General features: G+C 44.3%; 5 non-coding genes and 1 pseudogene across 5 annotated transcripts; all 6 read right to left on the bottom strand.

Moving 5' to 3' along the window:
- Positions 1-1,439: 1,439 nt before the first annotated feature.
- On the bottom strand, positions 1,440-1,630 carry LOC130298986 (U2 spliceosomal RNA). The gene has a single exon (XR_008850195.1). It is a non-coding gene; the product is annotated as a U2 spliceosomal RNA (small nuclear RNA).
- Positions 1,631-3,729: 2,099 nt separating this feature from the next.
- Positions 3,730-3,920, bottom strand: LOC130298987 (U2 spliceosomal RNA). Its single transcript, XR_008850196.1, has one exon. It is a non-coding gene; the product is annotated as a U2 spliceosomal RNA (small nuclear RNA).
- Positions 3,921-6,019: 2,099 nt separating this feature from the next.
- Positions 6,020-6,216, bottom strand: LOC130298994 (U2 spliceosomal RNA). Its single transcript, XR_008850202.1, has one exon. It is a non-coding gene; the product is annotated as a U2 spliceosomal RNA (small nuclear RNA).
- Positions 6,217-11,388: 5,172 nt separating this feature from the next.
- Positions 11,389-11,521, bottom strand: LOC130298999 (U2 spliceosomal RNA; annotated as a pseudogene).
- A 2,096-nt stretch (positions 11,522-13,617) lies between these two features.
- On the bottom strand, positions 13,618-13,808 carry LOC130298988 (U2 spliceosomal RNA). The gene has a single exon (XR_008850197.1). It is a non-coding gene; the product is annotated as a U2 spliceosomal RNA (small nuclear RNA).
- Positions 13,809-15,896: 2,088 nt separating this feature from the next.
- Positions 15,897-16,088, bottom strand: LOC130298992 (U2 spliceosomal RNA). The gene has a single exon (XR_008850201.1). It is a non-coding gene; the product is annotated as a U2 spliceosomal RNA (small nuclear RNA).
- Positions 16,089-16,380: the final 292 nt, after the last annotated feature.

A 16,380-nucleotide genomic window follows, 5' to 3' on the forward strand; every position in this document is an offset into this window, starting at 1 on the left:
CTCCTGTTGCTTCTATGAAGGCCGTAATAGACGACATCACCAAACAGCTCCATAGTCACATACACAGCAAAGGAGAGATGTTGTTTACACCTAGTGATGTCAGTGGTATTGAGTGACATCACAGCACAGTGCTAAGGCTCCTGGGCCTGGACACAGCAGCGGCTGCAATATCTCAACGGAGAATACGTTTATATCTATGTGTGTGTGTGCGCATATATATATATATATATATATATATATATATATATATATATATATTTCTCCGCCGAAATCACTTTTAAACCCATTTCCACCTTTTTTTCCCTTCTCTTCCTCTTACTTTTTTTTCACGTTTTTTTACGTTTTTCTCCTTTTCGCCTCTTTTCTGGGCGTATTATTCTTCTTTTTCTTCTTTTTTTTCGTCTAATGCATACCCCATCAGTGCAGCAATGCTTATTCAATACCGCCAGCAGATGGAGACACTGGGGGATAATTTTCTAAGGATTTATACTGATTTTTCCTGTCTGAATTTGTCGCACAGAAAGTTGCAGGCCAAATATGTGTGACATTTCTGCGACTTTAGCTTCTAGAGCATTTTTACAACATTATACATAGGTGCTGAATACATAAAAAGCGACTGTTCAGCGACAGACAAGTCGCATCGGCTGAAAGTAGGCCAGAATGTCAGTCCATGTTGGAGCAGGTTTAGATACAGTCTAAAGCATAGATCTCAAAGTCTGTGCACAGAATTTAGCAAGGGCCTCGCACCTTCTGATGCATCAGGTAGGTGCACAATAGCATAGCCTAACCCTCTGTACTTTGGTCTATATTGATGCGGGACATAGACAGCCAGCTGATGACCAATCCATTAGTGCAATGGATGGCTGGAAGCATTTGTCTTTGCCTTTGCAATACCACAGAAGCAATGCATGGTCAATGTACAGCAATGACACACCTGTGTGAACAGCCAGGAGACCCCCCCCCCCCCCCCCCCCCCATGTTATGTTACATAGTTACATAGTTAGTACGGTCGAAAAAAGACATATGTCCATCACGTTCAACCAGGGAATTAAGGGGTAGGGGTGTGGCGCGATATTGGGGAAGGGATGAGATTTTATATTTCTTCATAAGCATTAATCTTATTTTGTCAATTAGGAACATTCAGCACCCACCCGCTATCAAGGCAGCTGCCTATCATGTCATGCCCTACCTGCACAGGTGTGCTGGCTACTCAAATGATCCAATTAAGGAGGCCATTTAGTCAGCAGCAGCAGAAGTCCTGTGCCTGGACGCTCCAACAGGGGCCAGACACAAGCAGAAGCAGAAGCAGCAGAAGCAGCAGCAGCACCACCTTTTGTTTTTTGGCTGCAGCAGCAGCAAGGCCCACAGGGCTGGCTAGCTGGCTAGCCAGCAAGCAGGTAGCAATGAAAGTAGGAATCTTTCTTTTTAACCCTGTAAGGGGGTGGTGCACTGTACCCGAAGATACTGCCATATCGGGTCAATGCATAGGGCGACGGAAGCAAGCTTCGAAATCGGCCCCCGTTCTCAAAAATCCATTTAATATATGGTCCCCAGATAGGGGACGTATCAGATATTAAACTGATAAGAACAGATACTACACTTGATCTTAGCCAAAAGGCCGAGAAGCGATAACCGTGAAAGGGGCGGGCCCAACAAGGTCCCCTTCATGGGCACTATCACTGCTTGCTGTCAGGGAGGCTGCCAGACAATTTTCCATGCACACTCTGGGCTGGGGGGCAGTCAACCACCAGTACACACAGCAGAACCTAAACCCATACCATTATTGCTAAGCAGCAAGACAGGGGCCCATTGCACTCCCACGGGGCCTTTTTAAATGCAATCCATAACCCGGATTTGCCAGGAACCCTTCTTACTCCTCCTACTTGCATGTGACACTGGGCTTAGGATCTGCATAGGAAACACACACACAAGCACACACCTACCTTTGTTGCCTGCAGATGCCTCCTTGGCTGTCCCCAAACGGTATCAAACCAACACCCACGGGAAGCTGTAAGCATAGAGGACATGCCTGCACCCCATTGGACTTACCTGTGTGGGTTAAATCCGGGTTATTTGACAACCTATGGCGGTGATGGTTCTGCTCAGGCAGAGCAGTGCTGATGCTCCTCATAAAGCTGTCGCTGCTGTGAAGGTTCTAGGTGACATCACAAATCCCTTTGGTTACATACACAACAAAGCTGGGTTGTTGTTGTTTACACTCTGCAAGGCCTGTGGAAGTGAGTGACATCATAGCACTGTAGTTCTGAGGGTTCAAGATGGATGCAACAATCTCCTGTTGCTTCTATGAAGGCCGTAATAGACGACATCACCAAACAGCTCCATAGTCACATACACAGCAAAGGAGAGATGTTGTTTACACCTAGTGATGTCAGTGGTATTGAGTGACATCACAGCACAGTGCTAAGGCTCCTGGGCCTGGACACAGCAGCGGCTGCAATATCTCAACGGAGAATACGTTTATATCTATGTGTGTGTGTGCGCATATATATATATATATATATATATATATATATATATATATATATATATATTTCTCCGCCGAAATCACTTTTAAACCCATTTCCACCTTTTTTTCCCTTCTCTTCCTCTTACTTTTTTTTCACGTTTTTTTACGTTTTTCTCCTTTTCGCCTCTTTTCTGGGCGTATTATTCTTCTTTTTCTTCTTTTTTTTCGTCTAATGCATACCCCATCAGTGCAGCAATGCTTATTCAATACCGCCAGCAGATGGAGACACTGGGGGATAATTTTCTAAGGATTTATACTGATTTTTCCTGTCTGAATTTGTCGCACAGAAAGTTGCAGGCCAAATATGTGTGACATTTCTGCGACTTTAGCTTCTAGAGCATTTTTACAACATTATACATAGGTGCTGAATACATAAAAAGCGACTGTTCAGCGACAGACAAGTCGCATCGGCTGAAAGTAGGCCAGAATGTCAGTCCATGTTGGAGCAGGTTTAGATACAGTCTAAAGCATAGATCTCAAAGTCTGTGCACAGAATTTAGCAAGGGCCTCGCACCTTCTGATGCATCAGGTAGGTGCACAATAGCATAGCCTAACCCTCTGTACTTTGGTCTATATTGATGCGGGACATAGACAGCCAGCTGATGACCAATCCATTAGTGCAATGGATGGCTGGAAGCATTTGTCTTTGCCTTTGCAATACCACAGAAGCAATGCATGGTCAATGTACAGCAATGACACACCTGTGTGAACAGCCAGGAGACCCCCCCCCCCCCCCCCCATGTTATGTTACATAGTTACATAGTTAGTACGGTCGAAAAAAGACATATGTCCATCACGTTCAACCAGGGAATTAAGGGGTAGGGGTGTGGCGCGATATTGGGGAAGGGATGAGATTTTATATTTCTTCATAAGCATTAATCTTATTTTGTCAATTAGGAACATTCAGCACCCACCCGCTATCAAGGCAGCTGCCTATCATGTCATGCCCTACCTGCACAGGTGTGCTGGCTACTCAAATGATCCAATTAAGGAGGCCATTTAGTCAGCAGCAGCAGAAGTCCTGTGCCTGGACGCTCCAACAGGGGCCAGACACAAGCAGAAGCAGAAGCAGCAGAAGCAGCAGCAGCACCACCTTTTGTTTTTTGGCTGCAGCAGCAGCAAGGCCCACAGGGCTGGCTAGCTGGCTAGCCAGCAAGCAGGTAGCAATGAAAGTAGGAATCTTTCTTTTTAACCCTGTAAGGGGGTGGTGCACTGTACCCGAAGATACTGCCATATCGGGTCAATGCATAGGGCGACGGAAGCAAGCTTCGAAATCGGCCCCCGTTCTCAAAAATCCATTTAATATATGGTCCCCAGATAGGGGACGTATCAGATATTAAACTGATAAGAACAGATACTACACTTGATCTTAGCCAAAAGGCCGAGAAGCGATAACCGTGAAAGGGGCGGGCCCAACAAGGTCCCCTTCATGGGCACTATCACTGCTTGCTGTCAGGGAGGCTGCCAGACAATTTTCCATGCACACTCTGGGCTGGGGGGCAGTCAACCACCAGTACACACAGCAGAACCTAAACCCATACCATTATTGCTAAGCAGCAAGACAGGGGCCCATTGCACTCCCACGGGGCCTTTTTAAATGCAATCCATAACCCGGATTTGCCAGGAACCCTTCTTACTCCTCCTACTTGCATGTGACACTGGGCTTAGGATCTGCATAGGAAACACACACACAAGCACACACCTACCTTTGTTGCCTGCAGATGCCTCCTTGGCTGTCCCCAAACGGTATCAAACCAACACCCACGGGAAGCTGTAAGCATAGAGGACATGCCTGCACCCCATTGGACTTACCTGTGTGGGTTAAATCCGGGTTATTTGACAACCTATGGCGGTGATGGTTCTGCTCAGGCAGAGCAGTGCTGATGCTCCTCATAAAGCTGTCGCTGCTGTGAAGGTTCTAGGTGACATCACAAATCCCTTTGGTTACATACACAACAAAGCTGGGTTGTTGTTGTTTACACTCTGCAAGGCCTGTGGAAGTGAGTGACATCATAGCACTGTAGTTCTGAGGGTTCTAGATGGATGCAACAATCTCCTGTTGCTTCTATGAAGGCCATAATAGACGACATCACCAAACAGCTCCATAGTCACATACACAGCAAAGGAGAGATGTTGTTTATACCTAGTGATGTCAGTGGTATTGAGTGACATCACAGCACAGTGCTAAGGCTCCTGGGCCTGGACACAGCAGCGGCTGCAATATCTCAACGGAGAATACGTTTATATCTATGTGTGTGTGTGCGCATATATATATATATATATATATATATATATATATATATATATATATATTTCTCCGCCGAAATCACTTTTAAACCCATTTCCACCTTTTTTTCCCTTCTCTTCCTCTTACTTTTTTTTCACGTTTTTTTACGTTTTTCTCCTTTTCGCCTCTTTTCTGGGCGTATTATTCTTCTTTTTCTTCTTTTTTTTCGTCTAATGCATACCCCATCAGTGCAGCAATGCTTATTCAATACCGCCAGCAGATGGAGACACTGGGGGATAATTTTCTAAGGATTTATACTGATTTTTCCTGTCTGAATTTGTCGCACAGAAAGTTGCAGGCCAAATATGTGTGACATTTCTGCGACTTTAGCTTCTAGAGCATTTTTACAACATTATACATAGGTGCTGAATACATAAAAAGCGACTGTTCAGCGACAGACAAGTCGCATCGGCTGAAAGTAGGCCAGAATGTCAGTCCATGTTGGAGCAGGTTTAGATACAGTCTAAAGCATAGATCTCAAAGTCTGTGCACAGAATTTAGCAAGGGCCTCGCACCTTCTGATGCATCAGGTAGGTGCACAATAGCATAGCCTAACCCTCTGTACTTTGGTCTATATTGATGCGGGACATAGACAGCCAGCTGATGACCAATCCATTAGTGCAATGGATGGCTGGAAGCATTTGTCTTTGCCTTTGCAATACCACAGAAGCAATGCATGGTCAATGTACAGCAATGACACACCTGTGTGAACAGCCAGGAGACCCCCCCCCCCCCCCCCCCCATGTTATGTTACATAGTTACATAGTTAGTACGGTCGAAAAAAGACATATGTCCATCACGTTCAACCAGGGAATTAAGGGGTAGGGGTGTGGCGCGATATTGGGGAAGGGATGAGATTTTATATTTCTTCATAAGCATTAATCTTATTTTGTCAATTAGGAACATTCAGCACCCACCCGCTATCAAGGCAGCTGCCTATCATGTCATGCCCTACCTGCACAGGTGTGCTGGCTACTCAAATGATCCAATTAAGGAGGCCATTTAGTCAGCAGCAGCAGAAGTCCTGTGCCTGGACGCTCCAACAGGGGCCAGACACAAGCAGAAGCAGAAGCAGCAGAAGCAGCAGCAGCACCACCTTTTGTTTTTTGGCTGCAGCAGCAGCAAGGCCCACAGGGCTGGCTAGCTGGCTAGCCAGCAAGCAGGTAGCAATGAAAGTAGGAATCTTTCTTTTTAACCCTGTAAGGGGGTGGTGCACTGTACCCGAAGATACTGCCATATCGGGTCAATGCATAGGGCGACGGAAGCAAGCTTCGAAATCGGCCCCCGTTCTCAAAAATCCATTTAATATATGGTCCCCAGATAGGGGACGTATCAGATATTAAACTGATAAGAACAGATTTTTTTTTTTTTTTTTTTTAACTTGGCTACCCCTGAGGGGTATCTTTTTATTTAGAATTCATAAAATTTTATAAAGTGCATTATGATTTTTAAATATAATTTTTTTTTTCAATAAAAACGAATTTTGATAATAAAATCACATATAACAATAAAAGTTCACATAAATACAATCATAATACACTTAAAATGGGCACTTGGTGGCTTTACAAAAGGGCGTTCCATTCATTAAAATACCATTTTCTAGCTAATAAAGGATAATATTTCTTGTCTAATAAAAAGTACTGGTACATATCACTAAAACAAAGAGCTAAAACATCATTCACAGATAAAATCTCATGTTTAAAAAGTAAAATGTTTCTGGCATTCCATAGAGCTGCTTTAACACAGTTTATGATCTTCCATGCCATTGTCTCTTGAGTCCGTATTGGGCATTCCAGACATCCATAAAAAACAGCTGCAGAGTTTAAGTCCTTTATTTCTGTTATCTTCTTCACCAGAGGGAGTATTTTAGTCCATATCCTTTTTGCATAAAAACAAGTCCAGAAAAGGTGGTACACGGTCTCGGGTTCCTGGCAGCCCTCCCTCGGGCATACTGCAGTGTTGGCCATCCTTCTTCGGTGCTGGAATGCCCGGCATGGAAGACACTCGTGTATGCAGCTCCAGGCCAGATCTTTCTGTGAATTAAAAAGATAAATCATATTTGCCATCTTCCATATTTTCCTGCATTTCTCTTCATTAAAATTATTCACAGGGGCAATAAAACCACTTTCTTTAATATATGTTAGCAATTTTTTGCTATTAGTTATTTCATTAATACTTTTTCCGTTAAAGTTGTACAGGTTGAAAATTTTCTCTAAAATCTTGTATTGTTGGGGAAGATTAAAAGCATAAGGACAGCTTAAAACAGTTTTAAACCACCCATTCCTCCTCATAAAAAAACCTGTATTAAAACGGATAAAATATGACCAGTAACTATCCTTAAAAAGTGTGCTAACACATATGCTAAAAAACTTGGTAAAAAGGAACGCCCTGATGTCGGGGAAGTCCTTTCCACCCATACCTTTTGGCATCATGACGATCTCTCTTCTCAATTTTTCACTCTTGGAGCTCCATAAAAAGGTAAAACATGCTTTAATAATTTTATTTAAAATCATTTCGGGGGGTGGAAAGACCATGCTAAGATACAATAAAATGGGTAAAATCACCATCTTTGTAACTAAAACCTTCCCCTCCATCGTTAGCTTTCTCATGTTCCACATACAAATTTTTGTGTTTATTTTTTGAGCCACCAAGTCCCAGCTATTAAAACCATTGTTTGACTCACTGAAGGAGACCCCTAAAATCTGCACAGACTCAGACACAGGAATGGGTAAATCCCTTAAAAACAGTCCTCCTATATTTAAAACACTGCTTTTATTAAAATTTACCTTAAAACCGGAGGCACAACAAAAAAATTCAACTTGCTTTAGGGCTTTTTGAAGCGATGGGGTGTCCCTTCCGAGCACTGCCACATCGTCCATGTACCCCACTACTTTAGCCTCTAGTCCCCCTCCTCCCGGCAGGGGGACCCCTCTTATTTGCTTATCTCTCCTCAAGGTGCATAGTAGAGGCTCAAGCGCACATATGAAAAGTAGTGGGGACAAAGGACACCCCTGCTTCACTCCGGAATTTAAAATCACATCCTGTGTCTTAAAACCGTTAACTAAAATCTTGCTTGTGCAGTTTTTATAAAAGGCCTTAAGAGACAATAAAAAGCCTTCAGGTATACCCATTTTCTCTAAAACCTTAAAAAGATAAAAATGTGACACTCTGTCAAAAGCCTTCTCGAAGTCTAAGGATAAAATGGCTAGTTTTCCGTTTCTAGACTTTGTGTCACTAATCACATCTTTTAAAAGGTTAAGATTTTCCCATATGCTCCTCCCAGGCACCCCACAGACCTGATTTGAATGGATTATTTTCTCTATTACACTTTTTAATCTATTTGCGCACAGTTTTGCCATCACTTTGTAGTCACAGTTGAGGAGGGTGATTGGTCTCCAGTTCTTTAGATCTGACCGGTCTCCCTTTTTGAACAGCAGGGAGACATCACCCTTCATCCATGAACCTGGGAGGGCTTTTGTTTTAAATACTTCCGTAAAAAGGGAAAAAAGGTCATCTTTTAAAATACCATAAAAAATGACATAAAACTCAATGGGTATACCGTCAGGACCAGGCACCTTACCGGATTTAAAACTCCTGATCGTCTCTAAAACCTCCTGTTCCGAGATCTCCCTCTGTAAAAGAGACTGGGACACAGGGTCTAAAACATTGGTAATCTCCTTCAATGAGTCATTCATAAAATCAATATCAATATTTTTTGTATTAAAAAGATCCGCATAAAATGAATGTACCCTTTTTAAAATACCCTGTACATCTTTTTCTCCTTGTATATTATCAATTAACACCTTTTTATCCGTTACTTTCTTAAAAAAGTACCTGGAGCAGGTCTCGTTCTCTTCAAGGTGCTTTATTTTGGATCTGAAAATTATCTCTTTTCCCTTCTGCTCCAGGCACTGTTTTATTTCTTTTTTTAAGTCAGTAATTTCTCTATAAACCTCTATACCATTGTCTCTGAATTTGTACAGGGTCTGCAGACGGGTATTTAGAAGGGAGTAAAACTCACGCTTCTCTTTAGCTCTAGAGATCCCTACTCTAATAAAAAACTCTTTTATTTTTATTTTCATTTTCTCCCACCATATACTGATGGGAGTGTTAGGATCTCTTACCCGTCTGCAGTACTTGTAGAAGTTGATAAAATCGGATAAAACCTGCGGATCTTCTAAAAGGGATACATTCATCTTCCAGGCATTCCTCCCAGTCTTTTTTCTAAAATCACTCTTCACCTTAAAAGATAAAAGTTTGTGATCAGAAAAAACATTGGTTAAAACATCACACTTAAAAGGCAGTACTTGATAAGAACAGAAGATAAAATCGATCCTGGAGCTGCAGTTTGCGTTGCTCCAGGTCACACCGTCTCTTTCTGGTAAAATACTATTGCATTTCTTAAAAACATCAGTAAGTCTAAAATCAATAATCATATTTTTTAACATAGAAGATGTTTTATCATAGTTTCTACTTACTGAATTGGTAAAACGGTGCTCCCCCCTTAAAATACAATTAAAATCACCTGCTAAAATAAGAGGTTCAGAATCATTGATAAAAAGGGGTAAAATCTCTAACATCCGTGCTCTATCATTTTTATTGGGTGAACCATAAAAATTTAAAAACTGCCATTTAATACCATCAATAAAAGCTTTAACCAATAAAATTCTGCCTGGTAAAATCTCATGAATAAAATCAATAAAAGCATTTCCTTTAAAAAGTATGGCGACCCCTGCTGATCTGGATTCGTTAGATCCAGACCAGACTGATGGACCGTGTACCCAATCTTTTTTATACTTTTCATAATTTAAACTATGCGGGATGCCGCACTCCTGCAGGAAAACCACAGAAGCAGCAAAAATAGACAAGTAGTTAAAAAGGGCAACCCGTTTCGCTCGTGAACTTATACTTCTTACATTCATAGACAATCCGGACAACTCAGCCATTGGAGATGTAAAAAAAAGGGAGGCTCAGATAACAAACTAAAAACCAGATTGCGCACTGGAGCTCTCGTTACCCCCCACCTCCGACTCTACCGTACACATAGAGGAAGCCGGAGAGGAACCACCATCGCTCGAGCAGCCCCCCTCTTCCAAGACCACAGGTGTATAGACGGAGTACATTGGTAAGAACAGCTTCTGGGCTCCATTCTCTTTTTCGGCGTCCACCTCATGCCCCTCCATAGGGGTCGGGTGCGTACTTAGGTCCGTTTCCGGGACCTCGGAGATGGTCACCCCTGAAACCTCCTCCTGGCTGGGAGGAGGAGGGGTATCCACCGCTGGGACCTGTGGAGGAGCTTCACTTGGAGCCCCCGTCACGACAGGAACTTCCATCTGCTCCTCCTGGACCACCTCCGAGTCCGGACGCCCTTTGGAGCCCCTTCGTCTTTTCACCTTTGCTACTCCGTCCGGGTTTTCACACTCAGGGGGACCCCGAGCAGGAGGACCTTCCGGGGTGGAATCGGGCACCTCTCGCTCTTCCACCTTCTCTGAGGTATCTGCCCGATCCCCTCTCGCATTTCTCTTCCCCGGCCTCCTCTCATTTGGGGTCCCCCTTTCCACCTGTGCCTCTTTCTCCTGGGGTTCTTTTGGGGGGGCCGTGGTCTCCATCTCACAGCTTACCTCTTCTTGTGGGGGGTGCTCCTCCTCTCTGGCTTTTCCCCAGGCTGGTCTCCGGACGTCTCTCTTGGGTTGCCCTTGCTGTTCTGTGGTTTTTTTGGGTCTGTGGGGACAGAAAGCATACACGTGACCAAAGTGACGGCAAAAATTACATCTCAAACCCTTATCACATTTTTCTGTTTCATGTTGCATGCTTCCACATTTCTTACAGGAACTTTCACAATTTTCCTTTATGTGCCCATAACGTTGGCACCTTCTGCAGAAGTTTGGCATTCCCGCAAAAAAGAGGTCGCCACACACATTGTTTAATTTAAAACGAGCAGGCGGTAATAGTATCCCCCCTGGGAGGGTGGGGTCTTTGTTGCACGTGACTTGATATCGCCATTTTGAGGTCCAGACACCACAGTCGTTCATGATTTTTCCTCTGAACTCCACCTTTTTAAAGTAGGCTGCCAGGAACCCATCGATCTCTCTCTGATTTACAAAAGGGGAGTACATCTTCACGACAATCAACTTGGTTTCATCTAGGACGTGCTCAACAATTTGGATACCCTTAAGCCTCGGATCATCTTGCTTTGGAATTTTCATTACTGCATCTAAGAATACGCCTTCCCCCATGAAAGTGCAGTCGTAGATCCTCCGCTTAGGGTAATCCTGGATGGCCAAAATCTCTCGCTTACGAACATTAAGAATCTTGTCGAGCACGTCCTCTATCACGAACCTCATGCCACGTGCATCCGCCGCATCACCTGTGAGAATGACCCGCACAGTGTGTTTAATCCGGGCATAAGCCGGTACCGAACCAGGATCTAGATCTTCATCCATGGTTCATTCGTGTTTTGGTCTGGTTCTCTCCGCTCCAACCAACCAGCCAATTCGCTCAAACCTCTCTCCACCCGAAGGCTTTGAGAGGCGATCGCAACCCGTTACCCTGGGACTAAGCCCTCTCCCCAATAGCAACAAGTGGGTGAAGCCCAGGCAATAAACCTGGGCGATCCCACAAGGCCGAGGAGAGGGGTACCCGAGTACCTTCTGACCAGATCTCCTGTATTACTACACTTGATCTTAGCCAAAAGGCCGAGAAGCGATAACCGTGAAAGGGGCGGGCCCAACAAGGTCCCCTTCATGGGCACTATCACTGCTTGCTGTCAGGGAGGCTGCCAGACAATTTTCCATGCACACTCTGGGCTGGGGGGCAGTCAACCACCAGTACACACAGCAGAACCTAAACCCATACCATTATTGCTAAGCAGCAAGACAGGGGCCCATTGCACTCCCACGGGGCCTTTTTAAATGCAATCCATAACCCGGATTTGCCAGGAACCCTTCTTACTCCTCCTACTTGCATGTGACACTGGGCTTAGGATCTGCATAGGAAACACACACACAAGCACACACCTACCTTTGTTGCCTGCAGATGCCTCCTTGGCTGTCCCCAAACGGTATCAAACCAACACCCACGGGAAGCTGTAAGCATAGAGGACATGCCTGCACCCCATTGGACTTACCTGTGTGGGTTAAATCCGGGTTATTTGACAACCTATGGCGGTGATGGTTCTGCTCAGGCAGAGCAGTGCTGATGCTCCTCATAAAGCTGTCGCTGCTGTGAAGGTTCTAGGTGACATCACAAATCCCTTTGGTTACATACACAACAAAGCTGGGTTGTTGTTGTTTACACTCTGCAAGGCCTGTGGAAGTGAGTGACATCATAGCACTGTAGTTCTGAGGGTTCAAGATGGATGCAACAATCTCCTGTTGCTTCTATGAAGGCCGTAATAGACGACATCACCAAACAGCTCCATAGTCACATACACAGCAAAGGAGAGATGTTGTTTACACCTAGTGATGTCAGTGGTATTGAGTGACATCACAGCACAGTGCTAAGGCTCCTGGGCCTGGACACAGCAGCGGCTGCAATATCTCAACGGAGAATACGTTTATATCTATGTGTGTGTGTGCGCATATATATATATATATATATATATATATATATATATATATATATATTTCTCCGCCGAAATCACTTTTAAACCCATTTCCACCTTTTTTTCCCTTCTCTTCCTCTTACTTTTTTTTCACGTTTTTTTACGTTTTTCTCCTTTTCGCCTCTTTTCTGGGCGTATTATTCTTCTTTTTCTTCTTTTTTTTCGTCTAATGCATACCCCATCAGTGCAGCAATGCTTATTCAATACCGCCAGCAGATGGAGACACTGGGGGATAATTTTCTAAGGATTTATACTGATTTTTCCTGTCTGAATTTGTCGCACAGAAAGTTGCAGGCCAAATATGTGTGACATTTCTGCGACTTTAGCTTCTAGAGCATTTTTACAACATTATACATAGGTGCTGAATACATAAAAAGCGACTGTTCAGCGACAGACAAGTCGCATCGGCTGAAAGTAGGCCAGAATGTCAGTCCATGTTGGAGCAGGTTTAGATACAGTCTAAAGCATAGATCTCAAAGTCTGTGCACAGAATTTAGCAAGGGCCTCGCACCTTCTGATGCATCAGGTAGGTGCACAATAGCATAGCCTAACCCTCTGTACTTTGGTCTATATTGATGCGGGACATAGACAGCCAGCTGATGACCAATCCATTAGTGCAATGGATGGCTGGAAGCATTTGTCTTTGCCTTTGCAATACCACAGAAGCAATGCATGGTCAATGTACAGCAATGACACACCTGTGTGAACAGCCAGGAGACCCCCCCCCCCCCCCCCCCATGTTATGTTACATAGTTACATAGTTAGTACGGTCGAAAAAAGACATATGTCCATCACGTTCAACCAGGGAATTAAGGGGTAGGGGTGTGGCGCGATATTGGGGAAGGGATGAGATTTTATATTTCTTCATAAGCATTAATCTTATTTTGTCAATTAGGAACATTCAGCACCCACCCGCTATCAAGGCAGCTGCCTATCATGTCATGCCCTACCTGCACAGGTGTGCTGGCTACTCAAATGATCCAATTAAGGAGGCCATTTAGTCAGCAGCAGCAGAAGTCCTGTGCCTGGACGCTCCAACAGGGGCCAGACACAAGCAGAAGCAGAAGCAGCAGAAGCAGCAGCAGCACCACCTTTTGTTTTTTGGCTGCAGCAGCAGCAAGGCCCACAGGGCTGGCTAGCTGGCTAGCCAGCAAGCAGGTAGCAATGAAAGTAGGAATCTTTCTTTTTAACCCTGTAAGGGGGTGGTGCACTGTACCCGAAGATACTGCCATATCGGGTCAATGCATAGGGCGACGGAAGCAAGCTTCGAAATCGGCCCCCGTTCTCAAAAATCCATTTAATATATGGTCCCCAGATAGGGGACGTATCAGATATTAAACTGATAAGAACAGATACTACACTTGATCTTAGCCAAAAGGCCGAGAAGCGATAACCGTGAAAGGGGCGGGCCCAACAAGGTCCCCTTCATGGGCACTATCACTGCTTGCTGTCAGGGAGGCTGCCAGACAATTTTCCATGCACACTCTGGGCTGGGGGGCAGTCAACCACCAGTACACACAGCAGAACCTAAACCCATACCATTATTGCTAAGCAGCAAGACAGGGGCCCATTGCACTCCCACGGGGCCTTTTTAAATGCAATCCATAACCCGGATTTGCCAGGAACCCTTCTTACTCCTCCTACTTGCATGTGACACTGGGCTTAGGATCTGCATAGGAAACACACACACAAGCACACACCTACCTTTGTTGCCTGCAGATGCCTCCTTGGCTGTCCCCAAACGGTATCAAACCAACACCCACGGGAAGCTGTAAGCATAGAGGACATGCCTGCACCCCATTGGACTTACCTGTGTGGGTTAAATCCGGGTTATTTGACAACCTATGGCGGTGATGGTTCTGCTCAGGCAGAGCAGTGCTGATGCTCCTCATAAAGCTGTCGCTGCTGTGAAGGTTCTAGGTGACATCACAAATCCCTTTGGTTACATACACAACAAAGCTGGGTTGTTGTTGTTTACACTCTGCAAGGCCTGTGGAAGTGAGTGACATCATAGCACTGTAGTTCTGAGGGTTCAAGATGGATGCAACAATCTCCTGTTGCTTCTATGAAGGCCGTAATAGACGACATCACCAAACAGCTCCATAGTCACATACACAGCAAAGGAGAGATGTTGTTTACACCTAGTGATGTCAGTGGTATTGAGTGACATCACAGCACAGTGCTAAGGCTCCTGGGCCTGGACACAGCAGCGGCTGCAATATCTCAACGGAGAATACGTTTATATCTATGTGTGTGTGTGCGCATATATATATATATATATATATATATATATATATATATATTCTCCGCCGAAATCACTTTTAAACCCATTTCCACCTTTTTTTCCCTTCTCTTCCTCTTACTTTTTTTTCACGTTTTTTTACGTTTTTCTCCTTTTCGCCTCTTTTCTGGGCGTATTATTCTTCTTTTTCTTCTTTTTTTTCGTCTAATGCATTCCCCATCAGTGCAGCAATGCTTATTCAATACCGCCAGCAGATGGAGACACTGGGGGATAATTTTCTAAGGATTTATACTGATTTTTCCTGTCTGAATTTGTCGCACAGAAAGTTGCAGGCCAAATATGTGTGACATTTCTGCGACTTTAGCTTCTAGAGCATTTTTACAACATTATACATAGGTGCTGAATACATAAAAAGCGACTGTTCAGCGACAGACAAGTCGCATCGGCTGAAAGTAGGCCAGAATGTCAGTCCATGTTGGAGCAGGTTTAGATACAGTCTAAAGCATAGATCTCAAAGTCTGTGCACAGAATTTAGCAAGGGCCTCGCACCTTCTGATGCATCAGGTAGGTGCACAATAGCATAGCCTAACCCTCTGTACTTTGGTCTATATTGATGCGGGACATAGACAGCCAGCTGATGACCAATCCATTAGTGCAATGGATGGCTGGAAGCATTTGTCTTTGCCTTTGCAATACCACAGAAGCAATGCATGGTCAATGTACAGCAATGACACACCTGTGTGAACAGCCAGGAGACCCCCCCCCCCCCCCCCCATGTTATGTTACATAGTTACATAGTTAGTACGGTCGAAAAAAGACATATGTCCATCACGTTCAACCAGGGAATTAAGGGGTAGGGGTGTGGCGCGATATTGGGGAAGGGATGAGATTTTATATTTCTTCATAAGCATTAATCTTATTTTGTCAATTAGGAACATTCAGCACCCACCCGCTATCAAGGCAGCTGCCTATCATGTCATGCCCTACCTGCACAGGTGTGCTGGCTACTCAAATGATCCAATTAAGGAGGCCATTTAGTCAGCAGCAGCAGAAGTCCTGTGCCTGGACGCTCCAACAGGGGCCAGACACAAGCAGAAGCAGAAGCAGCAGAAGCAGCAGCAGCACCACCTTTTGTTTTTTGGCTGCAGCAGCAGCAAGGCCCACAGGGCTGGCTAGCTGGCTAGCCAGCAAGCAGGTAGCAATGAAAGTAGGAATCTTTCTTTTTAACCCTGTAAGGGGGTGGTGCACTGTACCCGAAGATACTGCCATATCGGGTCAATGCATAGGGCGACGGAAGCAAGCTTCGAAATCGGCCCCCGTTCTCAAAAATCCATTTAATATATGGTCCCCAGATAGGGGACGTATCAGATATTAAACTGATAAGAACAGATTTTTTTTTTTTTTTTTTTTTTCCTCAGTTACAGACTATTGTTTGGACGATCATCAGGTCACCTACCAAGACTCGTCACTTAAAACAATATCTGAAAAAACATCATACGGAAAAAACTAACTAAGGGAACCGAGTGCCAAGAAAAAGTGACTAAACAACAAAACAAAAAAACATGTCAAAAACAATCACAGAAATTGGTCAAAAACTTACAGCTTTCTCCTTTACGTACTTCTTATAAATTCTTCCATCGTGTATGCATCCAGATTTTCTCCGCTTCTTCTTCACCAATTCTCTTTTTGTCCAGTAGAAAGATAGTAAAAATCCTTCCTAA

The sequence above is a fragment of the Hyla sarda genome, unplaced genomic scaffold (genome assembly GCF_029499605.1).
Source record: "Hyla sarda isolate aHylSar1 unplaced genomic scaffold, aHylSar1.hap1 scaffold_1029, whole genome shotgun sequence".
In the NCBI taxonomy this organism is placed as follows: Eukaryota; Metazoa; Chordata; class Amphibia; order Anura; family Hylidae; genus Hyla; species Hyla sarda.